General features: G+C 39.7%; 1 protein-coding gene across 2 annotated transcripts in view; it reads right to left on the reverse strand.

Moving 5' to 3' along the window:
• LOC124722634 (talin-1) overlaps window positions 1–17,865 on the reverse strand; it is a 284,201-nt gene extending 266,336 nt beyond the window's left edge. For both annotated transcript variants that reach the window (XM_047247780.1, XM_047247782.1), the window contains exon 1: window positions 17,818–17,865. The gene's annotated coding sequence lies outside the window, so the exon portion shown is untranslated. The remainder of the gene's footprint in view (window positions 1–17,817) is intronic.
• Between the last annotated feature and the right edge of the window lie 373 nt (window positions 17,866–18,238).

The following is an 18,238-nucleotide window of genomic DNA, read 5'->3' on the forward strand; positions in this document are numbered from 1 at the left end:
GGTGGACATCCCTGAGACCCTCCGCCAGTGCCTCCTTCAGTCCTGACAGGTGTCAGGCCTTTGATCTGTGGATTTCCATGGAGAGGATTCCTGAGATGGGGACCTGTCATCGGTAGACGCCAGAGAGACACTGCGGAGAGGATACAAACTCATATTTTTTTTCCGAGCATCAAAATACATTCAATTCCTGGATTTTACGTTCCTTGCGTAGGTTAGCACAACTTCAGGGATCGAGGAAAGAATTTGTTACCCCCTCAAAAGTGAGGATGACTGCACCAATACCTACCTTGTTCTCTGGAGAGCCTTGACGTACGCCACATACGAAGTAGATTCTTTCCAAGGGTTCACATAGTTCTTTATCTGTCTGCAGTCCCAGTGGAAAGTTAATCCCCGTACCATGTTTAAGTTCTCATGTGATGTGATGGGAGCAACAGTAACATCCAGGACTGGACAGGCTTTGCACTCTTAATTACGATGGAACTACTGCGCAATTTGCTCAGTGGAAAGTGTTCTTCAAATATGTTTTCAGTATAAACATACATTAAGCAGAGAGAAAGGGCCCTCCGTTCGGATGAAAACCAGGAATGAGGAAAATAATTGTCCACAAGTCACTTGGTTTTGTTTTCCTCCCATGGTGTAGCCAAGGGGTGAAAGTTCCCTGGGTCGTAACGATCGGCAATTGCGGTTAGTGTAGAGAGACTGCCAAGGCCTCGATAGCACCTCCTAGTAACTTCTGTCTTTGATGGGGTCAAACATCCGTTCTGATACCGCCTAATTCAAACGAGGGCTCTCCCCCCGCAGGTGCCACCCAGCCACAGCGAAGGGCACCTGACATGAACTGAAGGCCAGTGCCCGGAGCTCCAGTTGCTCTAAAACGGACGGGCATCTACTCTTCGGCAAGTGCGAGGTGGTGACGATTACTTGACAACCCCCCTATGGACTGGCTGCCATGCTGGGCATTGGGTTGCCTTTCCTCATTGCCTGTACATTTTGTAAAATAATTTTGAAAAGGTGGAGGTCAAACGAAGATGTGGAGACCGAACACAAGTTAACTTAAAAATGGGGTGTAAAATAAGAGAACAATGAGGGAAAAGTAATAATCGACGTCCTACGAGCGAGTTAAGTTGTCCGCAGGGAATCAGACCTAGAAAATAAGTCGGAGAAAATATATAGCCAGAGAGTAAAATTGCGGCGAAGGAAAGAAGTGCTGCAATCACTTGGGGCCCCATGCTCGCCGTGTAGTCACGTGGTCGCGCGGATGTCTGACTAAAATAAAGGATTTTTGTGGCAGTTAACCTGACTTTCACCTTTCTTTGTGTAAGCAGTAGAAAAATCAATATTTCCGTCGTGGTTGATACCTAGGGCCTAACTGTAGGAACGCCTGTAACTGGCTATTTAAATAACAAAAAAAATGTTCAAATGTGTGTGAATTCCTAAGGGGCCAAACTGCTGAGGTCATCGGTCCCTAGACTTACACACTACTTTAACTTATGCTAAGAACAACACACACAACAATGCCCGAGGGAGAACTCGAACCTCCGGCAGGAGGGGCGGAGCAGTCCGTGACATGGCGCCTCAAACCGCACGGCCACTCGGCGCGTCAATTAAATAACATTTTTCCACGTTGTCAGCCATTAAATTGAGAACAGCTGCATTTTATTACCTCCGCCATGCATTTTGCAGTGTCTTGTGGAGTATATATGTAGACCGAGATATTTAGATTTGCATACAGTTTCAGTTCTGAAGCCATTTCAATTGAGAACATGTTCACAAGTCATCTGTGGTCAACCTTTGGGCAAGACTAAGCAATTCACACATAGCACTGCAATCGATAGGGATTCAAGCACATTACCAGACAGACAGCACGTACGTGCAATATACAGGGTGAAAAGTATTTAAACCGACAAACTCTGGGAGGTTGTAGGGGACATCCAAACAAATATTTTTCCCTAATGTCATTTTTTCCTATGAGGATTATTTAAACCGGTGGAGGCCGTATTACGCTCTTCAGTTGTAGGCAACTGCTGTCCACCAGTGTAGTAGTTTACTAATGAAGCGATACACCTGGAGTGAGTACACTGATATGGTTGGTGTGTACTACGTAGCGCACCACAACGGACGAGCTGCACAGCGGGTTTATCAACAACAATATCCTAATCGCCGTATGCCGCATCATACTACCTTTGCTGCTGTGTACCAACGTCTGTGTGAGACCGCGTCATTTAGCAGATTACCTGGACAGGGACGCCGCCACACGGTAAGAACGCTGCAATTTCAGGAAGCTGTCTTGCAGCATGTGGAGCTGGATCCTTCAATCAGCACTCGTGCAACTGCACGTAACATGGAGACGAATCAGATGAATGTAATGACAGTCCTTCGAGAGCAATTGTTACGTCCATTCCACTTACAGCGTGTCCACAACCTGGAACCAGTTGATTACCCACCCAGCGCACAGTTTTCGCAGTGGTACCTGGAACAGTGTGAAATGCATCCTACATTTCCATCCTCTGTGTTGTTTACCGATGAAGCAACGTTCGGGCGTCATGGAGTCTTCAACATGCACAATTCGCATGTTTGGAGTGAGGATAACCCACATGCCACAGTTACTAGCGCTCATCAAATGCGGTTCTTCGTTAATGTGTGGATCGGTGTTGTTGTGGACTGTTTAACTGGGCCGTATCTGCTACCTAGGCCATTAAATGGCAGACACTACTACAATTTTCTCGCCAAAGCATTGCCAGCATTGCTGGAAGACGTCCCGCTCCCTACAAGACAACTCATGTGGTTCCAACATGACGGGGCGTCGGCACATATCAGTCGTCGTGTGCGTCGATTCCTGGACCGACGGTTTCCAGAAACGTGGATTGGCAGAGGTGGTCCCCGGATATGTCCCCTCCGCACTTTTTTGTGTGGGGAGAGATTCGCAACCTTTTTTACGCAACTCCTGTTGCATCAGAAGAGGATCTGGTTGCCCGGATAGTAGCAGCAGCAGGAACAATTCAGGATATTCCTGGGATTTTTGCCCGTGTCAGACAGAACACGATCCGACGGTGTAACCTTTGTCTACGTGTCAATGCAGGCATTTTTTTAAATCTACTGTAATTAAAATTGGGTTGTTTTAATGTGTTGTCTCTTGGTCATACAAAAAATGGAAAAGTGTTTGTTGGTTTAATTAATTTACCGCCAGAGAAATCTTCCTCTACCGGTTTAAATACTCCTCAAAGGAAAAAAATGACATTAGGGAAAAATATTTGTTTTGATGTCCCCTACAACCTCCCAGAGTTTGTCGGTTTAAATACTTTTCACTCTGCAGACGCTCTCCAGGACGCCATTATGATTCGTACGGACTGCGCCTCACGTTTTTAGACTTAACAACGTATCGCCCATTCAGATGGTTTGTGCATACGTTCCCATTTAAAATGCTCTGTACTGGGAAGTGAAGTAAAACAAAATGTGTTCAATTTCATAACTGTCAGTCGGAAAACTTGTACCAATTAAACAATTCACTGTGGCTGTGGATTGAATTGAACGAAACAATATAACTACTGGCTGGGCATGCCGGTCCTAGAATCGGATGGGGGAAGGGGGAGGGTTATTGACATACCTTCACCAATACGACAAGGGCTAGTGTGGTGTTACGTATGGCGAACCAGTCAGTGACGAGGTGTGGTCACTAGTATTATGTCCCCGCTTCGCGTAAACACAGCTTACGTTGGACGCAGTGACGGACGCGGAGTGGGGAAAGTGGGCCAGTGCGGGCCTGCGTCCTGTGAGCTCGCAGAGGCGGCGCGTGGGCAGAGCAGACTGCGGCAGCAACCCGCGCCAGCGCCTATATTTGGTCATCATCTTCCGCGCGCGCCGCTACACACACTTCCTTTGCACGCACTAAACTCGCCTGCGTGGGCCACGCATCGTGTCTGAAAAGACCTGCTATATAAGGGTATGATGACTGACAGCACTGCGTGTTTCAGAAGCAGTATTGAGAACCACCTGAAAACGCTAAATTCAACAAGGTCCGAGGGCTCGACTGAATTTCTGGCACGTTCTATACACAATTTGCTACTGAGATAGTCCGTCCTTTAACCATACTATACAGTCGTCACCACGAACAAAAAACTTTGCCCTGGATTTGGAACAAAGCACAGCTCATACTAGTCTGCAAGATGTGTAGCGAAAATGATCCACAAATTTACCGTCCAGTGTCACTGACATGCATCTGTTATAAAATCTTATAACATAGTATGAGCTTAAAAAAAAAAAACACGGATTTCGGAAACGGGTAATAAAATGGGAGGCCTACGTGAAGCATTCCCTTACTTCCGAAAAGCGGCTAACTTAATACTATACCTACGTTTAATAACTGAAAGTAGAATAATATACGGTATCAAGCGAAACTTGTCACTGGACTGAAGATTTATTGGGAGGGACAGTGTAGCATGTTGTCTTGGGCGGACAGTCAACATACAGAGTAGTAACTTCAGGTATATCCCAAGGAAAGTTGCTGTTCTTATTGTATATTAATTACCTGGTAAAAAACATTGATAGTAAATTCAGACTTTTCATAGACATCTATAAAATCTGCATAGATGATTCTGAATATCATAGGATTTCAAACTGGTGCAATGGTTGGTCTCTCGCTTTAAATGTTGAGAAATTTATAAAATGTGCACTTCAAGAAACGAAAAAAACGTTGTAACGTACGATTACAGCATCACTGAGTCACAACTAGAACCAGCCAATTAAAAAGAAACAGCTGTGTGTAACTATTTGGGGAAAGGGGGGGAATGAAATGGTATGATCACATAGGCTCAGTCGTAGGTGGCAAACTTCTGGCAAAACTACTGGGAAAACGTCATCAGCCTGCGAAGGTGACTGCTTACGAAAGACTCGTGCAACCCATCCTAGATTACTGCTAAGGTGTTTGAGATCCATACCAAATAGAACTAACACAAGAACACACGAAGAAGGGTGGCACGAATGGTTATGTCTGAAGGTGATTCAGCTATCCCAGGGAAGCCTACTTAAACGGTTTCAAGAAGCAGGATTGCTACCGGCTCTTGCGCGTCGCTCTCACGAGGCCAGACGCACCCAGGCATCTAAGCAGTCATTCTTACTGCACTCCGTAAGTGCTACAAGCTATTGTGGGAAGCACCATCTGCCATGCACTTTCACTGTGGTTTGTGGAGTATAGATGTAGAAAGTAACTTCTTTCAATTCTTTTCTTCTTCGTAAACGTTTAGCAATCAGAACTACCAATGAAGCGATATTGACGGTTACAATAACTTCCGTTAATATTACGGCTAGAAGCATGTACATAGGACAAGTCCTGCAGCACCTCTCTAAACAATCTGAGGCCTACATATTCGTTTTATCTGATTATTTTTAAAGTTCCTTAAAAACAAAACAGAAATGACTGATACCGAAGGGCACAACTAGTGTGAGGTGTCGTGGAAGTGGCGCTGATCTCGTTTAGTGCAGTCCGAATACTGGTGGCTAAATTTGTGATCCTAATGTTAAACCGTTTCCAATGTCGAGTACGTAGGCTGTTAAACCACGAAACACCAAGGACGGGGCGGCGAGAGGAGGGAGGGAGGGAGGGAGGGAGGGAGGGAGGGAGGGGCGGGACAGGCAGCGTGGGCAGTTCAAGATGTTAGCTGAAGGCGGCGAAATTTAGCGAGAGAAAGTACTACGCGCGACAATCGCGATCTCAGGTCTGTCCCAGCCCGCATACTTTGCGCGTGTATACCTTTGAAATAATTGTTACACTTTCTAAAGTAATATTATATTAGTGTTTCCAGCAGCTGAAACCTTTTATCTTTTTTAAATTTGCTGCATGTTGCTTTGCATCTCCAAGCTAATTACTGAAAAATGCGTTTTACGATGCGTGAATTTGCTTCAATTTGCATATGCTTTACTGTAAGCATTGAGAAAAGTTGGAAGAAATTTGAAAAACGTTAATACATACCCAACACACTAAGCGCACACGTACTCAGATTAAAATAAAAAATCGAAGACGCATGCATATCAAAACTGCCTGTTACCGCTGGCACAAGAGCTATTTCCGATGAAAAACACTGTCCATTATCAGATTGTAAGATATTACTCAGAAACTAAAACGTACGTAAGAACATGACAAAAACAGAAGTGAATGACAACAGAAATTATTTCAGCGATGAGAATAACGGCCGGGCACTCGGCCCGCTGATTCAGTTACTTGAATCAATACGGCAACAAGCCAATTTTTTTAAAACTTCGTTTCCGCCAAGACCCGTTCCAGCCGTCGCCCACTTTAATAGGCTTCGTTCAGTCACTTAGTTACTGTCAGTGTGTCAATTGCATTTTAAATGCTGCATCCACCCTGTGTAAAACAATTTCTAGTAATATCTTTTCCGAATGTCGTATTAAGGTCTAATCTAGAATTATGGTGCATTTATTTTCTTTCTGCATACAGTACCGCTCTGTTTAACATTTAATGTGGTATGGAAGTCAGAAAATACAGTGAGTACAAAAATTGTGTTGTAATGGGCAGCTGCAGCATTGAAAATGTAGTTGACATACTGATGACAAATATGTGAGTGAACAAAGCCAACTAAAAATTGGCAAAGGCCCAAATACAGCTCGGCATACATAAAAAATGAGACATCTGTACATCTGTTGCTGTATTTCTTCAAATCGTGAAGGGAAACACTGCTGAGTGCTAGGGAGAGGGAGACTTATGCTTATACTATATTCACATACACCAAAATTGAAACATTTTGAGGAAGAAGCAAGTCGGAAAATAATTTCTGAGAACGGTCTACACGGTACCTCAGGATACTAAAAAACTATACCTAATATAACAAAATACAGAATATCAACAATAGCCAATGAAACCAAATGAAATTGCAACTCACAGAATTTTTGAAGTCAAATACTTCCAACTGAGGACAACAAAACTGAAATAATGCCTGATCAGAGATTTATCTCCTGTCACTACTCAGTAACCAACATCAAGAGTATGAATCACACTGAACAAACCTTTGTAAGACCAGTCTCAACTGATATATAAGTATTGCTACATTTCCTCTTAATGCCACATATTTTGATGTCAACCAGTACCATTACCTTTCTAGGTCACTAATGAATTGGGTAGAAGTAGTTAAACTTAACTGCGAATTAGTGAAAATAGCAACGGCATATTCATCAAGTGTGTAATTACAACTACTGTAATTTAAATCCTTTACTAATTAAGAAGCACAACACTAACCTGAACACAGTCCTAAGAGCAGACGTTTCCTGTTGTCTTCCTCCTACTTGGAATGGTATATTAAATATGTATCTACACAGTGCACTTAATAACAAAAAAAGGCTCTGAGCACTATGGGACTTAACATCTGAGGTCATACGTCCCCTAGAACTTAGAACTACTTAAACCTAACTAACCTAAGGACATCACACACATCCATGCCCGAGGTAGGATTCGAACCTGCGACCGTAGCAGTCGTGCGGTTCCGGACACATGTAATTACATGAAGTGCTTGTAGAGTGGTATGCGATAATACTGTTCTTACCATAAAGCATAAAATGGAAAGCAAGCTAAATACAAAAGTCAATACCAAACACATCTTACTCCTCTCATAAAGTACAATGACATTTTCCCAACATATCAGTCCCATCTGATAGACAGATCACAACCCAGGTGGTTTTACACCCTCACTCAAAACAACAACGTAGAAAGGTATATATTCAAACTGTACAAACTATATGAGGAATTACATCTTCTGTTATCAAGTATCTCTGGATTACAAGGTAATGAGTAAATTAATAATTTCTAGCTACGTGCAAATATTCAATTTAGGACCTAAATATGTATCTGATAAAGAGAGTGACCAGTAATTCAACAGTGGCTGAGAAATTAGTGGCAAGTCTCTATGTAGAAATTAAAGAGGACAGATGACTCTGTAAAAATGACAGTTTCCTGAACTTTCACAAAATTTTGGATGTGAAGCAGAAGAGCGTAAAATGTCGGATCAACTAATGCCAACAATGCTGACAGAAGATCATCATCAGAAGTGTCAGAGTGTTACATTGGATTTCTTGATCTTTGATGCTGATGATGATTATTCCCTGAGCTATAACCTCACCAAGAAGATGCATATGTAGCATTCAACCCCGCCCCAAAAGGCCTGTTCATGGGGGGGAAGGTATCATCATCAATGTAAATGTGTATCATAAACATGCTGCAAAAACATCACCTGCACTTTTACAAATCATAACAATCTCCAGCTGAATACAGTGGTCATAAGGGTTTGGTTGAAAGCTAGTTCCTTGATTTTCCTGTAATTGTTCTCAGGCTACCAAATATTTTCATCCCCTTCAGCTTATTCAAAATTATTTTTTACTGGACACCATTTCCACAATGATGACACTGTGGAAACCTGATACCAAATTGTGATCGTAAGAGGGAAATTTCTATAAAAATATACAAGGAGTATCATAACATAGGCCAACAGATGTTTTGGTGCCAGGGTTTTTGGAGCGAATTTAATATGAATTCGATGCCCTGAATTCAAACATGGCATTAGTATCAGCCCATGAACTCAAATTTCTGAGATACAACATTTTACTAAAATATATGTTACACTATTTTAAGTTAACCCATGGATCAAATACAAAACACAGATTATTTATTGTATCATAAAAAATATTATTATATACAAAATATAATGAAAAGTCGTCAAACTTCAGAATCTTTTTCCATTATATTTTTGAACACATTTTGAAACAACCCATTTTTAAACCCCAGCAGTAACTCTCACAACATGATTATCCCAAATCCTATGGCAATGGCTCTCCATGGTTTTAACATTCTGGTGAAATCTTTCATTTTGTTTCTCACTGTTCTCTCTTAAATTTTCAGGAAAACAGTAAGTGGCTGTGTAAATAGTGCACCTTAATACTCATGTTACACCAAAGGGCTTTGAAACTTAAGTATCACATCTGCCAGTTCAACTTAGTTTTCAGCTCTGCATTTTCCCAGAAAACTTCAGACAGCTACAGCAAATGAAGTTCAGACTTTTCGTTACACCTAATTCATTGAATTTATGAATGGAGGATGCTAAAGGAGTTGTGTTATTTGTGGGCTGTCAAATATTTGTGCCGTAATTTTTTCCACACATAAGTGAAGCATTTCCCCCTACATATATATGCAAAGCATGAGCCATTCTTATCAAGAGCATTTAAAAACTGTTTCATAAGGCCCAGTTTGATATGTAGTGGAGGAAAGACTATTTTCTCTCATTCAACTAAGGGGCCATTAATGTCATTCTTTTCCCCCAACATCCATGTTTTCTATCTTAGGCCACTCTTTTCTAACCCAGTCATGATTTGTCTGTGCTGTTCCAGAGCAACAAGAAGCAAGAATGTTTGGTGTGGCCACTTTGCTGTCCAAGGAGAAACTTTACCATATTGCTTAAGTTCACAAAAATCACCCACTGATGTTCACGATACTTTATCTTCTCAAAGACAAAGCTATGGTGTTACACTGAGTTAGCAACTGGAATTGAACTATATTTGTTCTCACTGTATAGAACAACACATTTCAATTTTCACTTTGAACAGCAACAAATAGGCAGGAAGATCCATTTTTCCAGGAAACTTCTAAATTTCAATGATAAAATAAAAGATCATCATCGTGACAAGAGATGGACAGCAGAACCATTTCTCTTGCATAGTAAAAGTTAATTTTGGTTTCTTGTTCCAGTAAATTTGTGTCATTCAGAAATTCATAAGCTTCTTAAGATATGTAGAGATCTCTGCTGAGGGCATTTAACACACTGTCATGAGATCACCGGCAGCCACGGCAGAGCCTCAAGCCTGACACCACGGTCTGGCCTGTCGGTGAAACATCCATCACTATACGTGTAGCAGTCAACATGTTTACTCATCCTAGTTGAAACGTTGAGGAATTGATAATGTCCCCTAATAATTACTATCACTTTCATTAGAAATGATAATTAAATGGACACCCTAGCTGCAAACAGGCATTGATATACTTCATTGGAGACATGTTGAAAATGTGTGCCCCAACCGGGACTCAAACCCAGGATCTCCTGCTTACATGGCAGACACACTATCCATCTGAGCCACCAAGGGCACAGAGGATAGTGCGCCTGCATGGACTTATCCCTTGCACACTCCCCGTGAGACCCACATTCCCAACATGTCCACACCACTACATTCGTAGTGCACCTAATAGATGTTTGCCCATCATACACATTACTCGTGGCAGATTCATCTACCAGGCCCCGTAAGAGTTTGGGCATAGCGTGTGCGTTCGCACAAGAAGGTCAATGGCTGGGAAGCCATATTTTTAACTATATATGAGGGTAGTATCTGTTCCCGAAAGAACAGTTACCGTCGATGACCATGCAGCTTTAGCTAGAATGAAATGATAATTAAATGGACACCCTAGCTGCAAACAGGCGTTGATATACTTCATTGGAGACATGTTGAAAATGTGTGCCCCCAACCGGGACTCAAACCCGGGATCTCCTGCTTACATGGCAGACGCTCTAACCATCTGAGCAACCGAGGGCACAGAGGATAGTGTGCCTGCAGCGACTTATCCCTTGCACGTTCCCGGTCAGGGCACACATTTCCAACATGTCTCCAATGAAGTATCTCAATGCCTGTTTGCAGCTAGAGTGTCCATTTAATTATCATTTCATTCTAGCAAAAGCTGCATGGTCATCAACGGTAACTGTTCTTTCGGGAACAGATACTACCTTCATATACACTTTCATTAGCATCAGAGGGCCAACACTTGACATCACAAAGCACTTCCTCCGAGTAAGATAACAAGCGTTTTGCAGAGACTGAATCAGGATAAATCAACTTGTTTTGATTGATTCCAGTGATATTTATTCCACAGAACTAACAGCTACCGAAATGGTTTTAGGGTTCTTTTCTAACCATCAAGTTTCAGACTTTCTTATCCCACTGCGGTAAATGTCCAGTACAAGATTTACAGACGTGAAGTTGTGCCCAGGTTTTATCCTGATCACCAAACATAATACCAAATTATCAAAGATAAGCTTTTTTTACAAAGTCACTAATAGTATTTCCATTCTCTTTCAATCTGTATTCTCCACATACATAGCAAAACACATCAGGATGATTACACAATTTCTTCTAATTCAACTCATTGTGTTTCTTTTCAATAACACAATACATTTTAGGTGAACTTTACAGCAACTCTTCCCCAAAAACAAATATCGTGCAGGGCCAACTACACTCAATGCCATACAGCAAGAAGTCACAAATTAATCTCAACTCTAGCACTGAAGATCACTTAGGTACTCTGATGCTTACTCCGTCTGGTGAATTTTCTTGGAATTAACTGGATGGCAGACTGGTAACAAAGCAAATATACAGGAGCTAATACCTGCGTATGTGATTTAGAACTGAACAAAATGGAGTTAGAACTGCACTTTTCATGTAGAGTTGCACATTCAGAAACACTCATCTAAAATATAAAGCACATAAGAGAAATTTTGTTTCATATTGCACGTGAGTTTTACAAACCTAGGCACAAAAAAACTCTTTCTTGTAGGCCCACATAATTAATAGCAAAAACTGACATGGACGAAAATATATGATAGGTGCAAAAATGTACACACAAACATGTATTTGCAAATGAGCCACTTGCAAGGTAACTGAGAATGAGTGGTTACGATCTGCCACTAACCTCAGTAAGGAATCTGTCGTACATAGACCAACTGTATTTGAAATGTAAACTTTTCAATGAAGTCTCCACCTAATTGGTCTCAAACTCAAAATTCAACTATGACCCACTGCTGGGGAATGTGATACATGAATGATGACATACTGGTATTTTTCTGCTGATGTAAGAAGACACCGTGCCAATGTTGTCATATATGGACATATCACACTGGGTCTGTCCCTTGGCCTCCAAGATCACCTGACTCAATCCTCTGGATTTGTCTGTCTGTGGTCATCTCATAAATAAAGTGTACAACACTCCTGTTGCTAAGTTGAAGATTTACAAGTTGCTGTAGGTTATTTTGAAAGAATCCGGAATACACTTCAGCGACAACTGCAGTACTGTATACAAATGCAAGCAACACACGTAGAAAATGTTCCTTAAAATGTGTGAGTGTAAAGTAAATTGTAATGCGTAATATGATATAGTATATTATTTCTGGTTAAGGTAGGCCACAGGGGAAATTTAGAGTCCATACATGCAAATACATAGAACAATATTGGCTATGAAGTCACTGGTTGCTTGTAACCACATATTTGCAGGGTATTTCATAAATGGCTTGTTTGCAGACCAATGTTTCGACAGAATTTTTGCTTCTATTAGTACATACTTCCACCTGTGTGAGTTAGTTAATTAAAATACACCTTGTATAAAAATTGGTGACACCATTACAGTAAGTGTTTTAGCAATAGAAGCAGTTATGCAGAAAAAGCATCAAAGATAACTTGAATGGAAAAAAAACTTAATTCATACGGACAGTATAGTTGGGCTGTTACAAGTTGACGGGTGAGAAACTCCACTTTACAGTAACAGTTTTTTTTTTTTGTTTGTTTTGTCATTCCGATATAAAATCTGTTACATGAAACAATGGCAGTAATGGATGATACACTGGATTATATATTTGTGTAGAGTAGTTTATTTCCCAAAACAATTATGTATACTAATGATCTGAAGCAACATGCTGACATGGCATTATGCTGTTACGAAATACGTAGATACAAAAATCTGTTTCTGCATTTTATTGATGTATATACTGTGATGAATATATGCTCCATTTAAGGAGAACCTTTGGGGAGTTTGGGAGATGTGGACAGGAACTAGAAGAAAACTGGGGCTTTGAGTCAGAATGTAATGCATACTTACGTAGTGGAATTAGTTCACACTGCCCACAAAAAGTACAAATTCAGATTTGTGTCATAGTGTGGTACACTATTTTACATTACAACAAATGTTCACTTCATAACTATTAGGTTTTGCTTCCAAAAGTTCGCCATACAAACAATTTACACCATGTGTGCAACTACATTTTAAATTCTCCTCAGTGATGTCATAATTCCCACGTCTTGATTATAATAATAATCACTCAATTACATAGCAATATGGGCTTCTGCTTCACTACTTTAATCATAGAACCAGGCCCTTATAGAGAAGTGTGGACATTAACTGATGTTTGTTAATAAATTTACTATCGCAAACAGCTTACCATTCCTATCTCCCTAAAACTTCATTCCAAATTATTTACACCACCAGCTTACGGCCAAGCCAATACACCACACAGCATGCACATTATCCATTACTGCATTAGGCTTATATGGGAAATACATGTTATTTTGCAACAGGGACCACAAAAGCATTTCTTTGAAGGAACTTTGTGAAAACAGGGAATTGTAAAATAAAATTAGAGAGAAAGAAAGAGAGAGAGAGAGAGATAAAAGCACTTTGACAGTATGGTGCTTCATAGAGATAGTCCTTGTGTATCTATAATGTAATGTGGAATATGAAGCATACTGCAAGCAGATTTCCTTTTCAGGCCCACTGAACATTAGGAGATACTGACAGGTCAACTTAGGACTGAAGCCTAGGTCCCTGGAGCTATACTCTTGACACTTAACAACATTGCCCCCAAGCCACTGCCAGATGGAGCACTAAAGGCATACCTAAACAAACATTAAAATCAGGCAGTTGCTAATAGTGCAATTACAGGTAGCAATGTTTTAAGACACAAATAAGTCTCTTGGAAACGGCGGGAGTGGTCTGTCTCTGTAAGATACTTACCATCAACTGGAGAAACTAAATAATCATTGGAATATAAACCAGACTAAAATTTACAAGAATATGTACATCACATTGTTTATGTTACAAAGATGAAAATTCTTCAACTCATCACCAGTATTTTATAGTGCTTTATCATGAACTGCCTATCATGAATCAGCATATTACTTACTGAAAAAAACACACTGGTGTTAGATTTGACCTGTCTTAAGTTTCAAATATGGATCCACTTTTTTGTGTACTGGAAGCAGCCTATGTGTAGTAGTATCAGAATGTGTTGTCTAATCATAGATGTGACTTGCTATGACAGAACACAGGATAAGATTATTGTACCTATTTATGGTTGGATAGCAAAAATAGGAGTATCATATCCATAGCAAACAATTGACACATTTTCAACAGCTCAATTAAGGCTAATGTTTTCCTTAGTGATATAGCTTAGGCTAGAGTGTGGTATTGAAGATCCCCCCCCCCAGAAAAAAGACAACTTGGTTGTGGTGACAGACTGGTCCATAGTGTAGCCCGAGGTCTGGGTCAGAATAGTCATACAAAACACTTTAGGAAATCTAAGGGGGGGGGGGGGGGTACACTATGTACCTTTTACCTTCATCAATCTGAAGTAATCCCTGTTATATTCAAGGAAATTCTTCATTAACAACAATTTTTATGCATACCTCTAAGCATAACACACATTTTGGTATTCATTATTTAGTGTACACTACAAATATTTGTTTCTCCATCATGAAAGGTTTTCAAAGTACCAAAACACTTTTTTTTTTAAGCAGAAAATCACATTAACTGTGTATGCTCTCTCTTACCTGTCAAAGTTTAGTAGACTATGTTTAACATAAAGTAAATTTTTAAAGAAAAGAGTTGCTGTTCATATTGAAATTTTATGATGTTTAAAAAAACTGGTATGAAAATGTCCTAAGACATAGTTACAACTGGACTTGGCGTGTAATATTTAGAACCAACCAGTACTAGAACTAAAAAAGTTGCTGTTGCCCCACCACCCCATTCTCTGTTACTTCCACCACAGACCATGTGCAAGAAAGTGGCACCCAGAAACTTCTGCATATGTCTAACATTCATTATATGCTCCTCAACACTTGCAAAAAGCTTAACAGTATTTGCAGAAAGGATTCCACAACCTTGGGTTCCATGTCACTTCAAAATAAAAACACTTTATTCATCTCACAGATCTGCATTTATAGTCCACAGCCTTTTTACGATTAAAGTAGAAGGTTCTCAGTTATCGTAATATTCCCCAGCCACATTCCTGGCATTCAAGTCACTGATCACTGATCCTGAGACAGAGAGAGAGAGAGAGAGAGAGAGAGAGAGAGAGAGAGAGAGAGAGAGAGAGAGAGATAGCTGTGTGGGCTGAGGGGCTATTCACCATGCATCCACCCATCAAAGGAGGGGGGTTGGGGCAGAGGGTGTAACTGCAAGGATTGGTATTTAGTCTCAGGGGAATAAGAGCTACATTTTACCTCATGCACAATACCTTCCTTGCAGTTACCTACTGGAATTAGTTGAGCATTTCCTTAATTTTCTCATGCTTGTGATGAGTTTTTGTACCCAGGAAGAAGAAACAGAACTCTTTCCATTTCTTTGGGTAATAATGAAAGCAATAAATACTATAACCTTAATGGTGTTGCTGACCAATATAGCTTACTGAAATTCACTCTATTAACCAATAAAAGGAAATAAAATCATTAATTTAATGCGAGTAGTGACTATCAAAAATGTGGAAGAAAAATGAATTTTGCCAACTGTTCAATGACCACAGTAAGCTAACAAAAGTAATTGCAGAACAAAGACCACACACATCTATTTTTAAGTTCCCACTAGCCTATAATCTAATTTTCATAGTGTAGCTGTTTCTGAACTGTACAATACGTGAGATAATGTTCAACATCCACAAATACATAAGAATGCAGACACTAAAAAGAACAACCATACTTCACAAATGACAGATAAAAACCATTGTCCATACCTGCATATAAGTTATGTGACAGAAAAACTTCTTGAAGTATTTATTCAAGAAGCTAACTGCAAAAACTACAATAGCAAGTTGCAGAGCTCTAAAATTTTGCATTCCTGGTTCTTCAATGCTATGTCATAAACACTCATTCTAATTTGAGGATGATCATGTTAATTCCCTAAGATCAAACTTTAGCATTTATTATGATTGGCTCTGGACACAAAAGAAACCGGCCTTTGGATGGTAAATGCAAAGTTGAAGCCACAGTTTGATGACCAGGGACCTAGCAGTACTAATACTCTGTCATTAACTGTCAGTAACTATTGTTAATTACTTTTAAATGCTTGTATTAACAGATAACTCGTGGAATAAATGAAAAACAGAATAAGTTATGCCTAATCTTACTTTTTTAGGTGGTGCATACTGAATCAAAATCTGCCCACCACCAAGTATATAGAAGAGGACACCATGCTCAAACAATTTTATTATTCTAAATAGGTAACATACACAACATACCTAAATAATTAAACTGTCAGGAAAACTTTACTGTGATTGCACTGTAGGCTATTATTACCCGTGTGCAAAACTGTTTAAATACTATATTGTAATAATTTCATGCTCCAAGTGTCTGTAGCAAACTAGGTAACCAGTCACCGGATACAGGGCATGCAGCTAATTTACATAAACAAAGCACTATTTCCACTGTCTTAAGTACTTAAGGCAAAACTGGCACTATTTGTATAATGTTTAGACCCAACTGAGGACCCCTATCACAGGAAAATTTCTGTATACTACTTCATCGAAACTTGAATAAATCACACATTAAAATTTCGGGACCCAAGTCACAATTTCCCGTTATCTATCACTACAAATCTGATTGCACCTGACTGTTACCTGTAGTATCTCCAGTCTACAAGCAGATATCTGGGCCACTTCACAGCAGTGCAGTATTTTAGGGCGTAATATGACTGAACTGTGTGTCATGATGGCTATGTAGTTAGTTGAATGCATTATGTTACTCTTATTTCTTGCTTAAATGGAGGAGGTAGCATGTTAATACACGTCTTGCTGCTGATATTTATCCATCCTTTTACTGTGAATGAAAGAAGGCGTTCCCCAATGAACATGACGTACGTAATTACGACAGCTTAACCAGTTATAATGAGACATAAGAATGCTACGAGAATATTATTAAACAGTTAGCGTTAGAAACTCATTCACCCCAGAAAATACAACAGAGTTTATGTCAAGCAACACAAACTTTACAAAATACACATTTACGTACGCCGTACAAGATTTCAAATTAGGCAGTCTGTACTAATAATAAAACTTAAATAAAAATTACATTAATAGACAACACTTTCCCCACTACTATTAAATCCTCTGCACAGTTTTCCTATTACACGAACACAACTGCGATAAAATTCGAAATGTCTTATTTGTGTACATTCATCGCTGACATGTAAGAAGCGTACGATGTAGTGATAAAAGTTTATTTGTCACTCCTCTAAAATTATATACAAATGCTTTGTAAACGTAGTTATTACTTAACCTATACATATGAGAGGAATGAAAAGTTTACAGATCACGATGAAATATTTTCAAACCTGACATCAAGAGGGTTACAACCGAGAGCCAAGTTTTATTCAAATGTCAACAACAGCCAAAATCGTTCATTACTAGAGAAGCCATTTTCACAATTTTCACCGCTTCTGAATTTTCATTCAAGCAGTTTCGAGGGCGTGACAAAAAATTAGAGTTTACACATTAAGTGTAATAACTCCACGAAGACAAAATACAATATTTCTTCAAACATTTGCGTGAGCAATGTAGTAATGGCGAATCACCGAGAGGAGGCACATCTGCGACAGAAACCCCTCTCTATCCAACGGGTGTTGTCACAAAAAGTTCATTATCAGCACATGATAAGGTTAGCAACTGAAATATCTGAGATGCCGGTTATAATACCAACTATTACGGAATTTACCCTCAATATTCGCAAAATTCTACTCACCGACGCACACGCCCTGCGATACGTCTCTCACACAGCGCAAGCTCTCCTGCTCTCCTCTCATTGGTTGACGACGAGTGACTTACGAAAAAAAGGGGCAATTGTTTCTACATAGGAAAAACTTTCTGAACATTAGTATAACGAAAAGCAACAACATGATTTTTATTCATAATTACAAATAGTGGCTAAATGTATAACTTTCGTACAGATAATAACTAAATTAAATGTACGTTGATACTGCAAAGCATCATGCAACTGTTACCGTATATGGCTTGGTAGGCGTTACGATTTCGCGCAGTAATTATCAATGAATTCCATTTTTCTAAATGAAATTACTTATAAACACAACTTAACACAGAAGTTAAGATAGTGAATTACTTAGTCACGCCTCGAGAAATGCGTGTTCCTAAACGATTTTTTTAAA

The sequence above is a fragment of the Schistocerca piceifrons genome, chromosome X (assembly GCF_021461385.2).
Source record: "Schistocerca piceifrons isolate TAMUIC-IGC-003096 chromosome X, iqSchPice1.1, whole genome shotgun sequence".
In the NCBI taxonomy this organism is placed as follows: domain Eukaryota; kingdom Metazoa; phylum Arthropoda; class Insecta; order Orthoptera; family Acrididae; genus Schistocerca; species Schistocerca piceifrons.